Here is a 20,987-nt window from a genome sequence, read left to right on the forward strand (position 1 = left end):
GTGTGTAATTTTACATGCACAGGAGAGTCAGGATCAAGTCTTAACTTGTGTACACTACCAATACAAATGCAGAATATTTAATGTGAACTGGAGATTGGGTATATAAATGACTATTCAAGTAAGATCCCACTCATATGATATATTCGATACAAATAAATATTTTTTTAAAAAAACAAATGGATCAAGCCAGTGGATCCCTATCATGTAGCCTGTTATTATGTGCAAAAATACCATGTATTTCCATTTGCATAAGCACCTCGGGATGGAAAGATATGTCAATTTTGATTCTTCCAGTTTCTCATTTTCCTCAGTTTAAATTCAGTTCTCCACATTTTGCAGCAGCTTGTAATTTTTTTAAAAAAGAAAAACTTCACGAAAATTCATCAGAATTCTAGTTCACATTTTATATGCAGTTTTGACTAATGTATAGATTCCTCCAAGCAATCTCCCCTGATATATTTTTGTATGTTGCTTTCACTAAAATCTTCATTTTTATGCTCATTTCCCACTAATATTTTGTAAACCATTTTTGATTGGAGAACAGTACTGAAAAATTCAGATAATGTTCTTTGGCAAATTATTTGAACATTATCAGCCTTCAATTGGGCCTAGTTCTACAAAGATGCAGCCAGCATGGGTCTGAAGCCTGCCATCACCATCAGGCATTCTGGTTCAGGTTGCAGCACAGCAGGACCACCGATCTGGATTTAGATAAATACATGGCAGCATGTAATGCCAGTAGAAATTGGTGTATGTGCCTGTGTGAAAGTGAGAAAGACAGGGATAATTTCCATTCCCATGGAAAACCTGGGAAAACTATTTCCCACTGAAAGGTACTGAAGAAAGAATGATGCTAGAGTTAAGATGCTAAACTGGGATACTAGATTCACACCTCAGATCAGTTCTGCTCAGCTTTCATGATTGCATGTAATTTCTCATTATAGCAGTTGCATGCTTTTAAATTGGACTGAATGGTTCTCTAAATCAAAAGATTTGTTGATCTAATGAATTCATAACCGTTTCCCTAATGATATAAAGAAGTATTTAAGTTAGGAAGTCTGGCGAGAAGCCAAGTTTAAAGCAGTAAGAACAAAATCAGAAAATAAATCCCAGCCTCATAAGGAAGGAAAACAGAAGAAGCAGGGTACCCGGAATAGCTGTGATTTGTTTATTTCACATTTAAATAAGCATTCACTCAACTATCTCTCTTACCCGCTAAAAGAAGGGAACGGTGTACCAGATTAAAGTGCCAGGCAGTTAAAACAGCAATCTGATCTGTAGCAACATGCCAGGGAATCAGATACATGGTAACTCATGCCAAATGAACTTTGAGGATACAAATACCCAAGTATGACAGGTTGCATTGTGCTTTGGTTCTTGACAGATACATGACGTAGTGTATGTTAACTCTGAGAACAGAGATATGGCAAGATGTTTGACTTGACAGCACACGTCACAGCTTCTGTGTAAGTTTTACTTTCACAGCCGTTGCTTTGCCCTTTAGTTTTTGGCGAGAAATGGAGGAGAGAAGGTTGCTTGAGTTACTGTTTCCGGAGTGAATAATCAAGCAGTTGTCCAGGAGGGTAGCAGAGGTGGGGCAGGAGATTTGCTTAAGCACAACCTGGACAGTGGAACAAAATGGGCATCAAGGGACTCACAAGATACTGACTTCTCATTAAAGCAACACTGCATTATGCAGTGGTTTCTTTTCTCCGTATAGAATGATAAAGCATGTTTTCAAGTTGATAGATGTAAAGCCAAAGACCAGCTCACTTAAAGGCTTCAGTGAGGGCAAGACGCCTGGCAGAGAGCCATGATTGCAGTGTCTCCTTGGCGTTCTGCCTGAAGACAAACACACTCAAGCCTATTCAGCGACTAAATACTGTTGGTGAGGGAAAAGAAAATTGGAGATGTGATGTTGTACAACAGCAGCCAGCTGGGTTTTGCAGTAGTAGCGGTTGTTTTGCAGAAGAGCTTTTTGAGCAAGAAGCATTGATTTATTTAAGCATTGATATCTCCCCCTTAGATCCAAGAGGTTCTGGTGTGGCTCACAAAGCATTAAAAAACAAAACAAAACCATGGTGCAAATTAAAACAATAACCTGAACAAATAAAAGTCCTACAGCAATCAAGCAACAGGTGGAAAAACAAGTAAATAATAACTAATTCACTAAACAGCAGAAAAGTCAATGCTTTCTGCAACAATATAGCACCTCAGACATTGTTTAGTAAATGTCTTCCACCCAACAGCAGGGCTAGATCTAGACACATCATAACAGTGTTTCAGTTGAATGCTTTGTAAGCTTCATAAAGGGTAATCCTGTTGGTGAAAGGCGGGACTCTACAGTGCCATCTGGTGTCACAGTGTCATAATGCATCTAAAGCGCTTTTTCTTTACGAATGTAGCTGAGTTCCCAGGTGTGCTGCAGGTGCAGTGGAAGGAACATCCTGTGGTTACATCCACATTGCACCAAGAATCCTACTGCCTGGCCCTAGCCCCTCCTCTTTCCCCCTTGCTAACATTGCATGATGGTGTTGGGGAGCCTGGTCATCAATGTAGCCCCACAGATACAACCTAGCTGGCCCCTACTGGCTCTGTAACAGACATGGGAAACCTATAGCCCTCCAGATGTTATTGGACTATGGCTTCCATCATCCCTGGCCAATGGCCAGGCTAGCTGGAGCTGATGAGAACTGGAGTTCAGCAATATCAGGAACACCCATAGTTTTCCCACCCCTGTTCTATTATGTGCATTGTCTGATGCTCTTGACAACTGTTTACCTTTCACCGCAATTAGCAAGTCCTATGCAACTATTATCCAACAAATAATTAAGAGGCAGGTTCCATTTTGGCTGCAATGCATTACATAGATGCTTGAGGCTCAACAGGACTGACTTCTGTGTACACATGCATAGGAACGTGCGGTGCACATCCTCATAATGCCCCCCCCCCAAGGTACAAACTCAGTTTGGTATTCTTTGTAACTTCAAAGCCGTGCACACTTCATAATTTGAAAGAACAAAAAGAACAATTTCTGGATTTCTGATGAGCCCTTCAGATTGTGTCTTTAATTTCTGCTCACATCGTATTGTCCAATTAGCACAGTTAGGCTGAAACACTTACTCAAGTTGACATGCAGTATACCATTTCGAGAACCTAATATTCTTGGGCTTTATGGATTTCAGCTCCCAGCCTGTCTTCATAGCTCATAACCTTTAATCCTCACATCAATCTTGGTGCTGTGTTCAATTACTACAGTGCTGTCTGCTGAAAAGTAGTAGGAGCTCAAGGGAAGTTTGTGCAAACTTGCAAGTTTCTCATTCATTTTCATTTAAGGGGGGAAAACTAGCAGGACAAAAAAAATCATTCAGATGTTCCTTAGAATTCCCACTGCCTGTCTGTGATGTATTACATTTAATCTTGTTTTCAGGACTGCTAGCAAAATACTGTGTCTGATTGTTTTAGAAATTTTTATTAGCAGGCAGTGTACAGGATTCCCCAAAGAATTCAAAGCTTTGAATTGATTTTTTAAAAATAAAAGATTCCATATATTGTACAAGTATAGATCAAAAATAAGCTTTTCAAATCATTCTTTGGGACCACGAGCTCACTTTGCCCTTCCACTGTAAGTCTTAAAATCTGGCAACTGAAAATCTTGGCCTATGACAGAGACCAATGGCAGTGCCAAAGTTTTCAAATCAGTTGTGCAGAAATAATTCCCCAGGGCATTCCTGAATAGTCTTCACATTCTTGTTTGAACAAGACTTTTGAAGAGTAGGGTTGTCATTCATTGTAAAGAGCTCTGAATTTCTAAGGAAGCTTACCAGAAGTTATAGTAAGTTTCTTCAGTGCTGTGATGGCTGGAGTTGATGAAAGTTATAGTTGAAAATATCTGGAGGGAAACAGATTGAGAACGGCTGTTCTAAAACATGGGTTGTGGACTGCCTTCAGCCTCCCTCAGTGGCACCTCTCACATTTTGTAGAGTCAGTAAGAGATTCATATCCTGAAACTGGAATGTTTGTAAGAAGTGTGGGGAACCTTTGACCCTTCAGATGCAGTTGAAATATAACTCCTATCACCCTTGGACATTGGCCATGCTTGCTGTGGCTGATGGGACTTGTAGTTCAGCAACATGTGGAGGGCCAAAGGTTCCTCTCACACATAATTTCACAGTCTTAAAGACGGATGTAATACAGTTGGTGCTTTAAAAAATGATAGAAAGCTGTAAATGAAAGCTGTCTGATTTAGTAAATTGATGGACTTGTAGCATCTATTACAAAGGGAATTAGAATAGATAGCAAGTGATATACAGTGATACCTCGGGTTAAGTACTTAATTCATTCCGGAGGTCCGTTACTAACCTGAAACTGTTCTTAACCTGAAGCACCACTTTAGCTAATGGGGCCTCCTGCTGCTGCCACGCTGCCGGAGCACAATTTCTGTTCTCATCCTGAAGCAAAGTTCTTAACCTGATGTACTATTTCTGGGTTAGCAGAGTCTGTAACCTGAAGCATGTGTAACCTGAAGCGTATGTGTCAGAGCTGCCCGAGGTCCCAGCTCACAAAGGACCAACGCCAGTTCTTGTAATATACAAAAGTCTTTATTGAAGATCAGTTTCGATTTCAAAGCCGTGGCGCGCAGCTCTACGTCTTGGAGTCTAGACCGCTGAAGCTCCGTCTGAGTCTCCTCCCCCCAGACACCAGTTTAAGACTCTAGCCTTGCTCCACCTCTTCCTTTGCTCTTTCCTCTTCTGGGTCCGCCTGTCCACTGGGGTCTTGCCCTTTCTAGACTCTTCTGACGCTGAGTCCCCTGAGTCTTCCCCCTGCCTCCGGCGGGCTTTAGGACCTGGTTCCCAATTCGGGTCTTCTGCTGTCCCGCGCGCCTGTACATTTGAACTTGGCGCGCGCGCCCAGCCGGCAACCTTCCTCCTGACCGTTACACTGCTCCTGTCACTGCTTCCCCCTTCGGGGGGGGGGGGGCTAGCTGGATCTGACTTCCCCTCCGTTCCCTCACTCAGCGATGGAGGCGTGGTCAGCCCTGACTCATCTTCTCTCCCTACTGGAGGAGACGCTGGCCCTGATACATGGGACTCCTCCCCCCCGCTACGCTCTGGTGGGGAAACTGGTCCTGATCTCCAGCTGCTGCTTTGGGAGTCCCCGCTGGCCCCTTGCTTCTGGTGCGTCCCTCCTGGGACCCCCCTTGCCCTGGCCAACGGCGCCCCCTTCTGGGAATCTTCTGAATCGCTGGAGAGGCTCATGGAATCTCTCGGGCCACTGTCATACTCCCCTACGCTGCCCTCAGATTCTTCCCCTTCGCTCTCCATTTCCTCTCTCCCCTGTGCCTCTGCTCCTGAGCCCCTGACAGTATGTAACCCAAGGTACCACTGTACTGTATTTCAAAAACCATTAACTGTATGCTGAGGGTATCAAAACAGCTTAGCTGTCAAAACTAGGCATGGAGACAAATTATCAATAGAACTTATCACCACTTGAAAAGCCTTTTCCATGTTATCTTTCCCTTCCTCCAAAGATTAAGTTCCATTTCCTTCTTCCTCTCCAAACTTTGTACACCAGTCATCATGATTCTTGTGTGTTGCATATCCTTGTGGTCAACACAATAGACGAGTGTTTGCCCACCATGCAACTCCTAGCTGGAATGTGCCTCAGCAAATGTGTTTTTTAAGGATTATGCTGTGTTAGTACAGCTCCTGCTCTTTATCCTCAGTGACATAAAGATATGTGCAAATTTCTCAAGAATGCTTAAGGAATTTGAAGATGGTAACAAAAAAAGTCAAAGTCAGACTTGAACTTTGTCGGCAACCAACATGCCTCAACAGTCCCCATAAAGAGGACAGATGTGCTTTGCTGTTTCATATTTTGTAAAATGCAGACCTTATTCTGACTTAGAGGGAGATTTGTGAGGGAGATTTGTGAAGGGAGTACTGCTCCTCACACATACTGGCTCCAAGTTTCTATGGTGGGAGGCCCCCCCCAATTGGAAGCAACTGTTTGTCTCGCTCCCAGTTTTTAAATTTAGTTTAAATTTATCTCAATATACATGTATTTGTATTTAAATTTCCCTAATATACATATTTCTGCAAGCAATTTTTTCTAACACAATGCACATTTGTATAATATTTTCCCTAATATATGCATTTTAAAGCACACTCTGCCTTAATAGGCACATTTTAAAAACACATTATTTGCAGATCAGCTACTGCAAAACTCAAGAGAAGGTTTTTTTAAGTAAAAAAGATAGCTGTGTTTAGGTTTCCATATTGTTTCAGTAACTGCAAATTAGAAAGGCTTTCATTAAGATGCACCCCAAACTAATTATCTCCCTATCACTATGGTAGATACAAATTTTCCAGTGACTGCAAACTTCATCTGAGAATTGATGTTTTGGGTGAATTTCTGCATGATTCTTGGTGTGCATCTTTTTCAGAGGGGAAAGCCTAGCTTCTTCCAGAATTCAGTTTGGGAAAATGAAGGACTCTATGAATTGAAAACAGATACATTGTATGTATCCTTTTAAACTATGAAAATACTTTAATAAAAGCAACTATAAAATAAATATATCTCCAGGGATGCTCATTGAACATCAGTTGAATGCCTGGCTCCCTAGGAAAAAGTAGTATGAAAGGCCAAAAAACCCCCACAACCTATGATAAATAATATATTGTTCTGAACTATGTTGCTCTGAGGGTCTGCAAAGCTTCAAGTTGAACAAAATTATTCATGAGGCAAAATTGTATGGTGTCTCATTCTCAGGTACAATAAGAACAAATTTATTTATCAAAGGAAATGTTTTATTTATGTCAGACAGATGTTGGCTGAGACACAACACCTATGATACAATACACTGACCAATTGGGAGAGACAGATTTGGAAATAATTCAAGAAGACAGGGTTTCTACTTCACCAATTTTCATTTGTATTCAACCTGGTTAGAAGTTTGCAATTCCTAGGCATTTTAAAGTACCAAACACTGTATTTTGATGTCTCGCTGTGCTATAGTCTGGAGTAGAATGGAGATGTAGGCACTTCTTAATATTAGAGAGAGTAGTTGACATAGACAGTGTTTAGTGTAATAATAATGGAGTCTCACTTTCCCAGTAATACCTAGTAGGCAGGTCTGTTCCTCTTTGGGCTGTTCTTCTAGCTCTGTAATAAGAACTCTGAGGAGGGATGATGTCCGGAACATTGTCTCCCAGTTCAGATATGTTACCCTTTTAAACAGTCTTATGACACCACTCTAGATATCATGAGAATTGTAGCAAGAGATGTGAGCCCTACTATTTCAAGCATCACCACCACCATCATTATTACATTGTTAAGAAATTGCATTGCATTTTGGGGGTACATATTTGGGACCATCTTGGTTTTGAGTCCTGGAAGACCTGCTCCCTGCCTTTCAGACCTTTTCCCACATGGCCTGGGAGACCAGGCCCTGACCGACTCCAGCTACAAAAGTGAGACTGCTGAACAGACTTTTGGTCTGGAGTATTGTTTAGGAGTTTTGTTGTGGGAAGGTTATTGCTGTTATTGATATTAATTTTTGCTATTTTAGATCTTATTATTTATGTGGAAATTTGGTTGCGTAATTTTTGACGTGTTATTTACTGTTTATGGCTACTTTTGTTGTTTGCAATTGTGTATATTTTCATGTTGTAAGCTGCCTTGAGCATGGTTTTAGCTATGAAAAGGTCAGTATACAAATAAATGATGCATGTATGTGTGTATATTAACAAAACCAGATGTGCAATTTGAATGTTGGCAGATGGTCTATACCAGAGTGAGAAAAACGGGGTCCTCCATATGTTGTTGGACTACAGATCCCATTATCCCTGTCCATTGGCCATGCCAGGTGAGGTGATAGGAGTCCTGCAAATCTGTAGGGCCAAAGGGTGTCCATCCCTGGTCTATATTCTTATTCCAGAAGATGTTTCTCAAGAAATCTTGGATTCCAGCATTATTGCACTCCCTTCCTCATCTAATGCACAGAGACCAGGCTCAGTTGTGCATGTCAGCTATTGATCATCTTGTTCCTCATGCACAAAACCTAACCAGTTTCTATTCCTTATACATACAGTGGTACCTCGCAAGACGAATGCCTCGTAAGACGAAAAACTCGCAAGACGAAAGAGTTTTTCGTTTTTTGAGTTGCTTCACAAGACAAATTTCCCTATGGGCTTGCTTCGCAAGATGAAAATGTCTTGCAAGTTTGTTTCCTTTTTCTTAAAACCGTGCATTCAGGGGGTGCAGTTGCGACTTGACTTCGAGGAGCAACTCATAGCACGTGGTGTGGTAGCCTTTTTTGAGGTTTTTGAAGACTTTGGTGATTTTTGAAGCTTTTCCAAAATCCGGGCTTCGCAAGACGAAAAAACTAGCAGAACGAATTAATTTCGTCTTGCGAGGTACCACTGTACATTCATGTATTATAAGCTGGCCAACAGCATTTCTCATCACCATATTTATTACATTTACATCTTGTCTTTCCTCCAAAGATCATAAGGCTGCATAGTGCACAAATCATTTCTCCCCATTTTATCCTCACAATATCCCTGTGGGGGTAGGCTAAGGATAGCAATGGCATTGTTCTCAGCTACTTCTATCTAGCTTAAGAAAAAAACAACAACCCAAAAAATCACACCATGCTTCAATTCTCTCAAATGACAATTGCAGATAATTGTTGGATTCATAGCCCCCAATATCACAACTGCACCAGCTGGCCTGCTATTTAAATTCTCAAGCTGGGCTGCACATAGCCAATGTTCAATGGCTGGGCATTGTGTAGTTCATTGTGTGGATTGGTAGGACACAGGTGTGGAACCAGTGCCTTATAGAGAGGACACAGGCAACATAGCTCTTCACTAAAACATAAAGCATTGACAGGAAATGGCACAGTCTTTGACTTCTATTCATCTTTTCTGAAGAGGACCATTCGCTAGAAAACAGCCTGCTACTGAGTTCTCTTATTTTCAAATGTGTCATATACACCATTGCATTTGATAAGCTCTCACAATAATAAAAAAGTCATTTTGCAACATTTCTGACTAGAGAAAAAGTCAGGGAAAGGTTGACTTCAGGGATAAGTATAACTTTTGCACAATAAAGTAACAGGGATTTCTAGAAAGAACAGAGAATATATTACTTAGGAATAATTGAGATTGTGCTTCAATCAATAACAAAACTCTAACCATTTCCCCCCACAAATTGAACAGTGGCATTCCACCAAGTAACTCATCATTTGAAACCATTTTATTCATATACTCCAGAAGTATCCAAAGAAGTCCTTTGATCTTTTAGTGGCTTTGCAAAATCACAGTGGAACATAGCTGTCAAGTGTCCCTTATTTGAAGGGACAGTCCCTTATTCCAGCGCCATGTCCTGCTGCTGTCCCTTATTGATGGATGTCCCTTAAATGTCCCTTAAATGATGTCCCTTAAATTTCAAAGGAAGCAGCTCCTCTCCCTCCCTCCCTGCTGGCCAGGGAGGAGGGAGGCTCCAACTGTGTTGCTTGGCTATGTTGCTCACCCAATAAGAAGTCTAAGAAAGACTGGGGGGTGGAGCTTGCATGCCTTGAGTGTGGCTAGTTAATGCAAGCTGAGGATTTTTTTGAATGCTGGACGCCATTTTGTTGCATGTGCTGCTGCAAACTTTGCAGTGCAAAGCCAGGCGGGGAGCCATCTTAAGTTGAGGCTGCATAGGCCTTGTGGTGCATGTGATTCAGATTCTATTCAGTTGAACCTCTGGTTACAAAGTTGGTTGGACAGTGCTACCAGCTACCAGCATGAGTTTGACCAGACTGCAGGAGGACAGGAAGACTTGAGTGCCTGGAACAGGTGAGACTGCAGGTCCCTTATTTTGGCTGCTGGTCCCTTATTTTCAAGGCTGCTGGTCCCTTATTTTTAAATCTGTAAGTTGACAGCTACGCAGTGGAATGATTCTGTACGTTGTATTGATAGTTTTCTCTCCCCCCCCCCTGTTATTGTTAAGCTGACTTTGTATTGTATCTATATTCTTGTCCAAATTGATGCACAAGATCCTATTAGATTAGCAGGAAGAATTGTTTGATGTACAAAGGATGGAATAGTAAATGTCACTGTATTTATTTTGATGAAGGTCAATCAATACAGCTGGCTGCAGAACTCACATGTAGTGAACACGCTTTTCCAGATATTAGGGGGATGATTAGAAAACGTTGACTTCTCTATACAAGCAAAAGATGCAAATGTCAGATTTTCTAAATCAATAACTTGATAAACTTGGAAGAATGCTGGTGCTAACTAGACTTATTCAATGTGTTAAAATGCTGCTTAATGCAAGGAATTATTGAAATACACAGTGTAATTTGTTTAAGGTCTGTTAATATAATTCTTGCTGATCTTCCAAATTTGCTTCACAAAGCTGAGACATAGTGTCTCCTGAGAATCAAGCCAAAATACTTACAGTTCCTGTAAGTCGAACTGCCTCAGCTAGACTGTTGCTCTCTTTCCACACATTAAGCAGGAAAATATGAAGAGAAATTCTAAGTCTGATCAGCTGAAGGCACTTAGAAGCCTTCCCATTATTGGGAAGCATATTATACAGGTTTTCCAATTGCGGGGAGACTTCTAAATGTGTTCATCTGAATGCAGGAAGGTTGGAGATGGAGTCGATCATGACAGGGATGTTGGAGTCAGTCAACACATTATTATTATTATTAATTTCATTTCTATACCTCTTTATGTCTTTAAGAAAACATCTCGAGGTGGTTTACAACACATTAAAACATCAAATAAAGCAATCCAGAACAAAACATTACTGAAGAAAGTCAAAGCAACATAATTAACAGGAAACTAAAAATATTATCTTAAAGATTTCAAAATAAAACATTAAAAAGGAGATCAAGTACAGAATGTACAATTAATACAGCAAAGTATAAGGTGTGCATTTAAAACAGCATAATTAACAAGAGAATAAAACATTATCATAAGCATTGAACTACTGCACTAAGAGACATGCTCCCTCTCAGCCTGTTTAATTTCACAAGACCTGAACAGGGCTAGAGAAAGAAAATGTAAATTCAGCATCATATGATGCAGTATTTGAACTGATAGATGGGTACTCTCAGATTCTAGTGTCCCAGGTCTAAGAGGTATAAGCCTCTTGGTAAACTATTCACCAATATAGAAAGGCTTGCAGTTGTGGCACAGTCCAAACAAACCAAGCTGAAGCACAGAGAAAGTCTTGGCTGTAGTCTAGGTCCATATTGGTTCAGAAGGAAGACCAGAAGAAAATCCTGGGTCAACACCACAGGCGACTGAGCAAGGAGGAAGGTCTAGAACCAGGAACCAGGAGTCCCACACCTCTGTTGTTTAAAACACATTTAAAATGTATTTCAGACATTTCAAAACATTAAGAATATCTAAAAACTTTTAAAATGTGACTTAATGTAATAAATTCCTGGCTCATCTCTCTATGACTATTGCAAGGGCCCGCAAATATTATTCAAAGCTGGCATTTGAATAATATGCATATAGATATTGCAATTCCATCAAATGATTGCAAGTAACTGGCAATTGCTCCTTTAAGTAAGAGACCAAGGGTGTCTGAATGAGATAGGGGATAAATTTGATTCTATTTGTATTTCACTAAGAAATTACCTGTTTCACCATTCTCAAACTGACGCATGAACCGAATCACAAATATCCTTCTAAATCCCTGCTTCTCCGAATTTTGCAATGCAGTTCTTCAAACAAATAATGTGGTGTGTTTTTGTTTTTTAAAAAAGACTATATTAGGGAAAAGCAAGCATGAAAATACATGTATTGGCAAAAAAAGCATACAGAAAGGCATATTAGGAAGAATTGCAAAACCGTGTCTATCAGACTTGAAACTACATACAAAAATGCATTTATTGGGAGAAACTTATTGTAAATTTTTTTACGAGTGCTTTGAAAATAAATAAATTAATAGCAAGCTGCTGCAGAAAAGTGGGAAACTGAATTTAGGATTAGAAAGAGGAGAAACTGAAATTGACAATAAAATCTGGAGAATCTTGGGAACTGCTAGGAACAACAGCTCTGTGAGGTCAGCCTCCTTAACAAACTACAGCTCCCAGGTTTCTTTGGGGGAGCCATGACTGTTAAAGTGGCGTAATAGTGCTTTAAACATATGGTGTGTGGATGTGACCTCTGCTTGCTTTAGTCCTATACCCAGTGCCTCATCAATCGTAAACAGAAATTTATTTTTTCATCCGCTGCCAGCTGTCAATGCTATATTTTAAAGCAGGTGGAGAGAGCTGCCAATTGTCAGTTAAGAGAACAAATGAGTAAGTTGGATTACGGTGCAATCATGGTTATAAACATTTATATTAATTTACTACCAATCAGATAGCAAATATGTGCAATTGGTTTTAATTTATCTGGGCTGGTGCACATGGAAGCATATTCCACTTTCAATTACATTCATCATTTGATCCATCCTTCAGAGATTTCTGCCTGCAACTGGTGTGTGCAAAAACATTGGGGTGGGTGGGGAGTAAGTATGACTGTAGATCTGCACCTAATTATGTAATGAAAATAATACAGGAAGACCTAACCTTCAGTTCCAAGGCACTTGCAAGTCACGTAGTTTGTGAATGCAGCCATACTATTGCAGGGACACTGCAGAAAAACTGTACATGTGTTGTGTCCATAAAATAACCAGTATTAATGATAGCCTGCATATTCACTTATAGAATAACTAAAGCCTTCTGGCCATTTAATTTATGAACTGTCACTTGTACTTCCTGGGCAGGAAAGAAAACAATGTTGTCATTAACAACAGTGACATTTGCTGCTTTGCTTCATTTCATGTATTTTTGGAAAGACACTTTCAATTTTAAATGTCAGTGCTCTGACCACATGCTCTAAATAATACATATCACGGATTTCTTTCTTTTTTTTCTTCCCCATAGCAAATCTCAGGCTGAAGCTAGGATGAGATGGGAGAAGTGTGGCTTCTACTGAAAAGAGCAACCCCACATCTCCTCATTCTCCTCTCTTTCTTGGTAGCATCTACTAATGGGGGTCATCAACATGGAGGCAGAATGGAGGCCTTCAACCCTCCTTGGCCCCCTTCCCCTCTTTTCTTTTATTTGGCCCCCTTCCCCTCCTTTTCTTTTTAAATTGTCGTGTTGTTTGGAGGTGGGTTGACTGCTTTTTTATCTCTGTTTTATTTGCGGGTTTGGGCACATGGGTAGGTTTTGTCTGTTGCTTTTGGATTATTATTTTAATTTTGATTTTATATATTGTGATCTTTTTTGTGTGACCCGCCCTGAGACCTCTAGGTATAGGGCACTGTATAAATTCAATAAATGAAATGAAATGAAATTGAGTGTTACCATTTTTTCCTGTGAAATGTGTAAAAAAGTAATGGTAAAGGACCCCTGGATGCTTAAGTCCAGTCAAAGCCAACTATGGGGTTGCAGTGCTCATCTCACTTTCAGGCGTTTGTCCACAGACAGCTTTCTGGGTCATGTGGCCAACATGACTAAACAGTTTCTGGCACAACGGGACACCATGACGGAAACTAGAGTCCACAGAAATGCTGTTTACCTTCCCGTTGCAGAGGTACCTATTTACGTATCTACTTGCACTGGAATGCTTTCGAACTGCTAGGTTGGCAGGAGCTGGGACAGAGCAACAGGACTTACCCCATCGTGTAGATCTGAACCAACGACCTCTGATCAGCAAGCCCAAGAGGTTCAGTGGTTTAGACCACAACACCATCTGTGTCTACCACAACCAGGAAACCTAAAAGATAGCCTCTCCCATTAAATACCCAACCAATCATGTGCTCTGCAGGGGAGGGCCTGACGAGGATGCCATCTTATCAAGAGGTTTTTAGTGTTGTGGCACCTACCCATTGGACTCCTCCATTCCCGTTAGACAGGCAGCACCTCTGTTGTCTTTGTACTGAAGACCTTCCCCCGGCAGCAACGAAACATGTTTCTCTTGCACTGGTCTCTGCAACCACAGCAGGTGCTGTAACCAGGGGCGGAGGAAGAGGGTGCAGTGAGTGCGGTCTGACATGGGTGTCACCACTGAGGGGGGTGACAAAATGCCAGGCGGCACTCACTGCGGGGCCTGCAGTGTGTGTCTCCCAGGAGGGATGCAGTGGCTTGGGCATGCGCAGGCTCCGCACTGCTCAAGCGGTTCGCCCGCTGCCTCCCCCCCCCCCAGCTGTAGGGCAGCTGAGTGGGAGGAGGCAGGCAGACTCTGGAGGCCCCATGGTGCACCCCACCCCTAAGGGCAGCTCACCCCTTCCCTGGGCACACCACACCAGGCGCCTGAGCGGCTTCCTCATCTGCTGGCTGTAACTCTCCAATGGTTTGACTTCACCCCTGAAGGCACATTCTTCCATTGTCTCCATTGCCAACCAATGGCATCATGTAAGTTGGAGTTGCATTTTGAACTGCAAACAAGTTGGGGGAACAGATACTATAACTCGCACAATGCATGTTTCTAGATTTGGTGGTGGTCTTCTGGTGTGTGAAACGAGCACACAAAAATAGGAATTTTACACCCAAAAATGCATACAGATTTTTTTGGAGGGACTGCATTGATATATGCATGTATTATTATTATTATTATTATTATTATTATTATTATTATTAAAAAGGTGCACCAAACATATCCAATAGTGAGTTAAATTTAAATGGAGACTTTTGTGCATTCTTTCCCAAATCCACACAAAATAACATGGAACAGACCCATGATTGAGCCCCAGCTGAGTTGGAAATAGAACAGAATTATTCTGATCAACCCATCACTACTCAGAGTAGGATGACACCACATCCCATTTTTCTAGTATTAGATATTATCAATAGTGAGAGAGAAGAAATAAGAGACACAGGGTTGCTGATTTGGTGGCAGCCATGTATTTCTGGTCCTATCAACTGCTGATCCCATAATTGATTACAACCGTACTCTGGATCTCATGTTAGCATTCTAGAGATATATGGTTCCGTCTGTGTCACATATCTCTGAAAAGGAAGACTAGGTTAGGCTAATTCCATGTTATTGCAAAATGCTGCTACAGTATATTAAACTAACCTGATTACGGTTGCAATCTCTATTTTGCATTTCAGATAAAGTTGGCATCTCAGACTATTGTCCTATAATCACTTCCTGAGAGTATGTCATTTGGGATCTACTTCTGAGTAGACAGGCATAGGAGTGCATTGCTAATTTTGCCTTAAAGTACACTTTGTGTGCGTGTGCCGGTGTGCGTATGCACGCACGTGTGGTTTAATTACAAAATGTGATGGTTCTGATTGAATAAATTACATGATTAAATCCTACACTGGATACAGAACAGTGCAAGTTATATTAAAAAGTCATTATATTTGTAACTCAGAGCAAGGCATTATAATTAAAAGGCAATTGGATGAAATTAGCTTTGAGACTACATGCTTTTAAGCAGGATTTGCTAAATGAACATTAACAGTTAACATGTGCCTTTTATTAGCTCATCTACTTTCTCCCACACACACCAAGACTCCATAGCCAAAGTTAAAAAACTTAAATACCGGCAAAAGAGAACACATGAAAGACACCCACACGGAGTTGTCCCATTGCACTTTGGTGGTGACCAAGCCCATTACATTGTGATCTAAGCCATTGATAAATCAAAGTGGAAGACCCTGAATGGACCACAATGTACTCCTTGTGCTCCTTGTTTTTTGAGATATTTCATTTCCTACAGCTGCACAGAATGGAAAACACACAGCTGCTTTGTGTTGTATACCAGCTATCACTAATTTAATTGTTGGCCATTAGCAGCCAGGTATTGCAAAGAAGAAATCTGGTTTTATACAATCATCATTATGTCCTTAATAGGTAAATCTCACAAGTTTAAATGGGCTGTGGAAAACGTTATTCCAGGGAATAAGTCAAAATAAGACAATTCTTTTCCTCACAGTTGGTTTTTAGTGAACGCCCTAGTCTCATTTTCCCCCATTTGTGATCAATTTTCTGCCTCCTTTTTTTCTCTCCCACTTCAAAAGTTGTAAATTGACTTGGAACTGATGGCCCCAAACTGTAGGTCCTTTAATGTGTGAGCTTTGAAACCTAATGACAACAGTAGCTTTCTCTCCCAGCTCTCCTCCTCCTCCTCCACAATGACAGGCACACTTCCTCTTCCCTGTCTCTTATCTCCCTGATATTGGGCCTGGTGCTTTAGGAGTGTTATATGAGATGGGCAAGGGGACATGGCTCCCTCCCTGATGCTGATGATAGTGGAAGAAGGGGGAACTTGAGCCTCTGCTGATGGCTGTGGTGGAGAGAGGAAAAGGAAGAGAGTGGAATGAAGAGAGGAGTCGTTTTCCCCATTACACTGAAAATGTGAGCGTGGAGAAAACTTAGGGGTCATATTGCCTGACCTGTATTGAAGACAAAGGTTTATGAGTCACCATGATTCACATTCCAAACCAAAAAATGTACAAATTCCATCTCAAAGTCTCTTGTGGTGCAGGGTGTATTTTGTGCAGCCACAAGGTCATCATAGAGGTTTGGATCAAAATGTGGCAATTTGAGGACTTTATGATCCTTTAAAGAAGAAATTATTGGAAGTACAGCCTCTGAACACATGAGCACTATGCTGTAAATATAAGAAACAGGAATGGAACAGAGTATGCCATCCAGTTGGCCAGAAGTGGAGCTTTCTGGCCACTTTCTTAGGGATTGTTTCCTGCCTAGAGATCTTGTCCTGTCCTCCCTCTGTCCATCATTCCTCTGCTTACCACCTGCTACCCTCACAACCTATTCACCACAATTTTCAGCACAAAAGCGGCAACATTTTTGGATGCCTGGAACAGAGCATCAAATTATATCCCTGCTCACAATACACTTTAAGAAGACTTTCCACACCATTTAGACATCAGCTTCTACCTTCATCGACCCACCCCACCCCCTGCAGTAAGCAGCTTCACCTTGCTGCTGGGTTGAGCCATCTTTCAGGCAAACTGGTTTTTGCAGTAATGGTGGCCAACATTCAGTTTTTCTTAAGTGACTTTGAGTTTCATTTGGATTTTGGTGTATCACTGCTGACCATCACATATTTCATATTCCCTTGAGTTAAATACACTGCTGTTGAGGTGTTTTTTTTTTTTTTTTTTTAAAGAAACATTGGCAGCATATACAGTGGTACCTCTGGTTAAGAACTTAATTCGTTCCGGAGGTCCGTTCTTAACCTGAAAGTGTTCTTAACCTGAGGTACTACTTTAGCTAATGGGGCCTCCCGGTACTGCCACGCCGCTGCGCGATTCCTGTTCTCATCCTGAAGCAAAGTTCTTAACTCAAGATACTATTTCTAGGTTAGCAGAGTCTGTAACCTGAAGCATCTGTAACCTGAAGCGTCTGTAACCCAAGAGACCACTGTATACTGTTATTTCCATTTTTGGCAACATCATGCAGCCCCACCCTTCAAGCCATACATTGTCAGGCCAAACATGCATTTCATTTTGCTAAGTACTTTCTAGCCACCTGTTTTAATGGATCCAAGCAAACCGGAAACAAGAAAATCATGAAGCAATGCTGAGTATCAGATTCAGCCTAGCAGGAGGCAGGCAGTTCAAATCTGGGCAGATGGAAACAGTATAACTCTTGAGGTGTTTTGATTCTGAGCAAACACAGAAAAGAGGGGATCAGGGACATATGGACATATATGCACAGCCACCTTGCTTGTTGCATCACTGTCCACAATCTGGAGGCAAAACTTATGAATCAGGAAGTCTCCTGCATTCATGGAAGTTCCCCACACATTTCAGAACCTTGGAAAGTTAGGAGATAAGTACAGGAGATCCCCCAATTCAGACCTTCATCTTTCGTAAGAAGAACTCTGCTGAATCAGGCCAAAGGTGCATCTTAACTTGCATCCTGATCTCACAGTGACAAACCAGACACCTACGGGAAACCCATAAGCAGAACTTGAGCATAAACAGTTCTCTGCTTACGTGTAATTTTCCAGCAATCGGTATTCAGAAGCAGAATTCCTCCAACAGTGGAGGTAGAACACAGTCATTGAGGCTTGTGGCAACTGATGGCCTTATTCCCCCCCCCCACCCCAATTTTAGAAACAGAAAGTGATAAAAATGGTAATGGGAGAACACAAGAATGTTTGTCCCTCCCTGCAATCCTCTCTGATATGTTTACTCAGAATCATAATACCTGAAGAGGGCTAATGTGAGGGGGGTTTGGGAGAGGTTCCAGAGGAGGTTATATTAGCCAGGTGTTTTAAAACATTTTTGACTATTTCGTATTAAATTGCTTTTTAAAACTTCTGTGAACTAGACAAATGCAGTAGGAGGAGACGAGGATGAATTTCCATTTCCAGCCTAGCTAATTGGAGATCCTATCCTCTTCTAAAATAGCAAGTTAAGTGAGCAAAATTGATAGCTTCTGCTGGGAGATGTGAATATGCAGAGAGATAAGTAATCTCGCCTGTGATTCTTATAGTAGACTAAGGCTGCAATCCTAATCCCCTTTACTTCTGTGAAAACCTGTTTAGGATTGCAGCCTAAAATTCTTCAGAGGTTTATTGGGATCCAAAGTGATGTGTTTTACACATCCCACTTTTTAAAATATAAAGTAACTTGCTCATATTATTTCTTGGCCAGCAACATTTATTTCCCATTCTTCTTTCTGCTAATGCATTTTGAATACAAGGTTGACTGTTATTGTACTTCAGTGAGCAAATTGTTCACTGCAGTGAGTCGCTCTGGATTAAATCTGCCAACACTGTTCTTCAGTTTGCAACTTTCCATATTCTCCTGCAGCCAAGATTTAGGAGCCACAAGGGGGAAAGACTATAAAAAGAACCTTGCTGGATACCATCTAATCCAGAAGCCTGTCACCAGCAGTGGCCAGCCAGGTATTCCTGGAAAGCCCAAGAGCAAATCACATCCACTGTTTGCACCTCAACAGTTGGCCTTCAGTGGCTAACCATCTCTGAATGTGAATGTGAATGTTCTTTTTCCATCATAACTAACAGTCATTGATTTGGTGAGCTTCTTCTCCATGAATATGTCCAATCTCCTTGTATATTAAACTAAGCCATTGGCTATCATCATAGCTCCATAAATTAGGCTATAAACACTTTCCTGGGAATAAGCCCTGTTGAAATAAATGGGATTTACTTTTGAGAAGACCTGTATAAGATTGTGCTGTTAAGGTGCTTATTATATCTTCTTTCATCTAAGTCAGGGATGGAGAACCTTTCTTTAGCTTGAGGACCACATTGCTTCCTGAGAAACCTTCTGGGAGTCAGAGGCAAAAGTGGCCAGGACATTAAATGTGAATTTTATCTTTGTATAGTAGATCAGTTTCTTCACCTTCTTCCTTCATTTAGGCAAGCAATATACAGAATCTGAGTTCTGGGACACATTCCAGCAAGGCCAAAACTCTGAAGGACAAAGCAGGCCTGCTGAGATCTCAGGGAGAGGGGTGGGCTGGGGAGAGTCCTGAGGACCAGGTAATGAGTCTGGAGAGAGGCATATAGCCCCTGAGCCTAGGGGTTCGTATCCCTGTTATTAACTATTGTGTTCCAATGATTCTAAATTATAAACTTCCAAAGCACCTTCTTGTAGGAGATGGAGAAGCTGAATTGTACACAGTATTTCAAATGCTGCTTAGTTTTAGCAATGGATTAATTTTTTTAAGTACCATATTGGCGGTTTTATTTTCAGTTCCTATCCTTGTCTTACTTTCACCAGTGCTTCCCAATGAGGCAAAAATAAAGAAAAAAAAGCATATTGACTGAGCAGTAAGCCCCAATGAATACAATAAATAACACCAAACTCCATCTCCCTCCACCATCATTTTGTGATTGGTGGGACTCAATAATTTCCATCTCTTTCAAGGGGTCCCAGTGGATAGAGAGTATCAGAATCCCAGCAAATAAGACAAATAAATCTGCTTAATGTTGCACTATGTCAATGTTTTCATTGAACTACCCACCATGATCTGTTTCCTAGTTAGACACTTTCAGTTTAGCTCTCTACCAAGCATACATGGTTAGGATTTTTGTATCACTATTAGGCTTACTTACATGGAATGTCATTTGCCATTTTGTTGCCCACTCATCCAGCCTGGAGAGATCTTCAAAGATTACAGGTTGGTTGGGTTTTCACCATGCTGGGTAATCTACTGCCATTAACAGTACCTTACTACACTGGTACCTCAGGTTACAGATACTTCAGGTTACAGACTCCGCTAACCCAGAAATAGTACCTCAGGTTAAGAACTTTGCTTCAGGATGAGAACAGAAATCGCGTGGCATGGCAGCAGCAGGAGAACCCCATTAGCTAAAGTGTTACCTTGGGTTAAGAACAGTTTCAGGTTAAGAACGGACCTCCAGAACCAATTAAGTTCTTAACCCGAGGTACCACTGTATTCACATCTGACACCAGATCCTGGATTAATAAATTAAACTGCACAGATACCAAAACAAATCCTTTGGGGACCCTACTACCTCATTTTATCCATGGTGAGATCTGCCAGTTTATACCAGCTCTCAGCTTTCTTTTCTTCAACCAGATACCAATCCATAAGATAACCCCTACCACAGATCCCATATGACAGAGTCATTAAGTTTGTTTAGGCACCTTTGCCAAGCAACTTTGTAAAGAAAATTAACTATATGCCTATTGGATATTCCAGGGGTCAGCAAACCTTTTCAGCAGTGGGCCGGTCCACTGTCCCTCAGACCTTGTGGGGGGCTGGACTATATTGGTGGGGGGGTATGAACAAATTCCTATGCCCCACAAGTAACCCAGAGATACATTTTGAATAAAAGGACACATTCTACTCGTGTAAAAACACGCTGATTCCTGGACCATCCATGGGCCAGATTTAGAAGGCGATTGGGCCAGATCTAGCCCCGGCGCCTTAGTTTGCCTACCCATGGGATATTCCATCAATAGGCTTCTTGACACTCTCAAATCTAAAAGGGCAAGGTTG

Source organism: Podarcis cretensis, assembly GCF_951804945.1.
Source record: "Podarcis cretensis genome assembly, chromosome: 9".
Taxonomy (NCBI): Eukaryota; Metazoa; Chordata; class Lepidosauria; order Squamata; family Lacertidae; genus Podarcis; species Podarcis cretensis.